Genomic DNA, 4,870 nt, shown 5'->3' with positions numbered 1-4,870 from the left:
TTCCATGGAGTCATAATCATACATTTTCATCCATGAGCCGCGGAACTCTACTGCACTCGGTAATCGACTCGTCGGGACTTCCCGTCAACAGGAAGCTGCTGCAGAAGAGTGGTAAATTTAGTCAGCTTTTCAGTAGAAATCCAGCTAAGCTAGCGGAGGTTAGATGCCCCGGACTATGTGCTGAGACCCTATTTGTACTGTTGCTGAAGTTTGGTGCTGTTCTGAGCATTATTTGTGGCTTTTTGGTGGCGGTTTATATTTGGATCCATTTACTGCAGTGTATTGTTGTCGTGCGGTCGTTTCTGAGGTTGATAAAAAATTTAATTAAATTAGCGGTCTGCTAACTTGATCTCTAACACAGTTTCACTGTGATTTAGACCATGGATTAAATTTACACCGGAATATCCCTTTAAAACAGAGCTGCAGCAGATTTATCAATTAGTCGATCGACAGACACCTATATTAATAATGGATCAATCATTTCAGTCATTTTTCAAGCAAAACATTTTGAACATTTTCTGGTTCCAGCTTCTTAAATGTGAGGATTTGCTGTTTGAAGAGTCTTTGGGTTTTAGACAAAAGAACAAACTGAAGACGTCACTTTCAGCTCTTTTTTGTTACATTTTATAGGCGAATCGATATCAGAAAATAATCTGTGCATCAATCAATAATGAAAATAATCATATACAGCAGCTCTACTTTAAAATGTAAAAGGGTTTTCTCTGTTATTGCAGCAGGATGAAGGTTTATACTGTATGTGTTGCCCTCGGCCAGCAGAGGGAGCTGTTTTCTATCGTCTGTCATTTTACTCTGTTTATCCTCTGAAGCATTTTGTAACCTTGTTTTCCAGAAGTGCTGCTCACACTTTTCATCGTCTTTTTGAATCAATGTGTGAACTCTGGGCTCCTGGAGGTTTGGGTTACACCAGACGAGCTGTATGGAGCCATATTTATATTTTCTTATGTTTCAAATCAAGTGTCCAGCTGCTTCAGCTGTCTTTATATGAACATGGAGGGAGGAGATGATGATGTCAGATATTGTTTATTGTATTATTGGATGATAATGATAATATTTTTGGGTGAACTTTTCCTTTAAAGTAAAAATACAAAACTTTACCATTTTATTTTCATGTATATTTTGTCGTAGATTTGCTGCACATTCGCTGCATGTTTCCTGTTGGTGGAAAGAATCCGTTTTGAGTGCTGTGTTTTATTTTGCAAGATACTTTGTGGAAGTTTTAAATGAAAACGTGCCTCAGCTGTGAAACACATTCAACAGCACGTCACAACGTATTAGTTAAAGATTGTACCAGAAGAATAAAAGCTCGCCAGGAGATGAAGTGTCACAGAGTTCACGGTGCTCGTGTGGAAAACGCTGCGAGGTTTCTGGGATGATTTGCTGGTGACATCTGGTTCCCCTCCAGTGAAACACATGCAAACACTCTCATACGTCCTCCTGGAGACTCTGCGAGGGTTGTCATGGTGTCAGGATCAGTGTCGCAGCTGTTGGAGCTTGATGAGATAGAACCACACACACACACACACACACACACACACACAACTGTATGACTTGTATTAAAGCCACCATTAGAGGGCTCACCAGCTTACAGAGAGCAGGTCGCACCTTCGCTGAGGTTTCTTGTGTAAGACTTTTCCTCAGACTGTGCTCCTGAGTCACGTCCACATTCAGCTGGTGTGAAATATTCTGTCACTCATAAATATCCCTTTTTAAAAAAACTCACCGATCAGAGACTGCAGCAAAATCAGTGCAGCCAAACTATCTGACTGTAACAGCAGATGAGTTAGAGAAGCGCGATGTAGCTTTAGAGGAGAAATTAACACTCAGAATTTGAATATTTATACATTTTAATGAGGTAATAATACAAAGTTTGTTCTATTAGTGAATCAGCGAGCTGTTCTCAGAGGAACATCAGGTCCCAGAACACTAGAAAGGTGGCAGGGTCCGCCACATGTAAACAGAGTGAAACAGTATAAACTGTGTCGTTGTTTAAGCTCAGTTTGTTTATTCAGTCATGAAAACAGAGACAGTTTGTTTATTAGTCAGTGAAGATCTTTCTCTTCTTATTAACATTTCTTCCCCCACATTACATACTGACCATAGACTCAAACCCCAGTCAGCTGACAGTGTGACACCAGTATGTAATAAAATAATCCGTCCTCCCCGGCCAGCTGCTTCCTTCACTTTTACCCAGTTGGAGCTGCTGACCGATGAGGAAAGCTGGAAAGAGGATGTGATTTAATCACATTACTGCTTGTTCAGCCCTGCCTGAGTCATGCTCCTTGACTCCTGGCCGCTAAATGAATCACAGATCCACTAAATTAGGGACGATTTGAATGTCAACATGATCAAACCAGCTGCTTGAGTCCTGTCCAGTCACACAACAGGTTGTGTCTGAGCCCTTCCCGTCCGGGCAGGACCACCGCGTTGCCGAGTGACTGTCGGGATTTTCAGGGACTTAATATGAAGTGAAGGGATTGTCTGCGGGGGCTGAACCAGGGCTGGTTTCACAAGTGAAGTCTGAGAGATAAAGCCCTCGTCTTGTTTTCTTACCCACTCTGATCACCGTCAGAGCCGGAAAATAAGAGGAAAATAACCAGTCAGTGTTACCAGGAACCACTAATACAATTCCTCTGAACATCTCCTCTCTGTATCGTTTGTATCAGTGAGTTCACTATGTTGTGGTGGCTGTTATCGGAGCTACATCTCAGCTTCCTGCCACTCAGGCGTCTCCTTTTAATGGAGGAGAGGAGTTGGATTGTGCAGCTAATAGAAGTCTTGTGGTTTCCTTCGTTTGTGGGTCTCATGACTTCATGGAACTGAATCAGACCCTCCGAACCCATGACGGCTGAAAACTCTCCTCTCCTCTGCTGTTTGACTGTCAGGAGACGAGGTGTGTGTGTGTGTGTGTGTGTGTGTGTGTGTGTGTGTGTGTGTGCTAAACCATTCAAGGATTATCACATGACTCACGGTGAACATAAGAGGCCTGGTACAGCAGGATTATGTCAAGAGAGGAAAGGAGAACGAGGATCCTTCATGAATGGTCGCGTTACGTCACTGAGTGTTATTTTAAAGAGTTAACTGGAGTTTACTGCCGTCTAATGCACCTGATTTATTTTATTATGTGTGTCTGTTTATTGAGCTGTTCATCATGGCAATATAAAACAATTCTAAACTCTGACTGAACCCTCATAAAAGCACTGATGCTGTAATTATTGTTACCCAGTTTGCTGCATTAAAACTATTGAAAATAAATAATTAAACCACAAATAAGCATTAGTTTACCTGTCAGTTATTTTAATGGTATTTTGGGGACTGTAAACCTTTAAAGCCATTTCAATTAAACAAACTCTAGTCTAAACCAGGTCCTGCGTCATCTCCCACCTTGTTAAAATGTACACGGTGCCAAACATTATTTTGGGCCAACTGTTGGGTTGACATGTCAAAGTGTCCCAGGGCAGGAAACCTCACCAACACAAACAGGGGGCTTAATAATAAACCTTATTTATACAGCACCGTGCTTTACACAACTGAACGAGGATTCAAACATTTCAGGAGTTCAGTGAGGAAAACAGAATCAGACAATTAAAATAATACAAAAATGATAGAAAGTGGATCTGATTTTTACTAAATTACTTCAGCATCAAATGTCATTTTCTTGCAATGATTGTACTTAAGTATATAAAAAAGCTGTCAGCATCAGAATCAGAATCAGAATCAGCTTTATTGGCCAAGTTTCTGAACACATACAAGGAATTTGACTTCAGTTTTTTCTTAGCTCACGATGATTTAACGCCGATTTAACTAAGAACAAGAACAACAAAGAACAGTAAGTTAAAAAATGGTATATAAATAAATAAGTCAGTAAGTAACTAAAGCGTTCAGAGGTTTGGACTATTATAACTATACATTTTAATACAAATGTGCGGCCCTTCTACATTATAGAAAGTGAAGGTCTGTCGTGTTTCACATGACTGAGCCAACAATTAAAAACATTTATTCCTATTTCATAATATATCAGACTGTGATCCTTTGTTGAAAGTAACTAAATAGCAGTGTAATAAGTAATGTATTACTCTATGCATACAATGATATTGTAACATAATATATTACTTCAAAATGAAGGTAGCCAGTAATATGTAATATATTGCATTTTGAGAGTAACTTGCCCCTCACTGGTGGTAAACAGAAAAGATGGAGGTCCCACAGGGGATTTTTACCCATGATTCCACTGTCACTGTATAGATAGATAGATAGATAGATAGATAGATAGATAGATAGATAGATAGATAACTTTATTTATCCCCGAGGGGAAATTAGGTCATCGTAGCAGCGGGACAATACAATCAGAAATACAAAAATACAAAAGTACAAGGTAAGGGCAAATATTGATATCAGAAACAGTACAATACACAAAATGTAAACACTATACACTATGTACAATAAGATGCTTAGCAGTTCCAGGATAATATTAAATACTATTAAATACTAAGCAGAATGGAACTCAGTGGGTTTGTAAGGTGCAAGATGAAGAGAGATAAGGTGCAGTTTTGATTACAGTTATAAGATTTAAATAATAAGTCATTTAAGTTATTTGTGTGAATTGCGAAAAGAAATCAAATGTAGCTGAAAGTCTGAATAACAGTTTGTGTTGCTGTGTGTTGGATGTGAATCAGGTCAGTAATGATCTCTGTGTGCTGCTGGTTCATTTAGCTGCTCTTCAGTCTATTTACAGAGCTTTAAACAGGGGGAGGGGCCTGCTGCTATAAACAGGGGGCGGGGTCTGGGTTTAGAAGCAGGGGGAGGAGCCTGCTCCACTTTAGGGGTGGATTTGGTGACGTCACCCGAGCCA

This window comes from Sparus aurata, chromosome 12 (genome assembly GCF_900880675.1).
Source record: "Sparus aurata chromosome 12, fSpaAur1.1, whole genome shotgun sequence".
In the NCBI taxonomy this organism is placed as follows: Eukaryota; Metazoa; Chordata; class Actinopteri; order Spariformes; family Sparidae; genus Sparus; species Sparus aurata.
The sequence above is the reverse complement of the archived record's forward strand: the minus strand, read 5'-3'. Positions refer to the sequence as shown.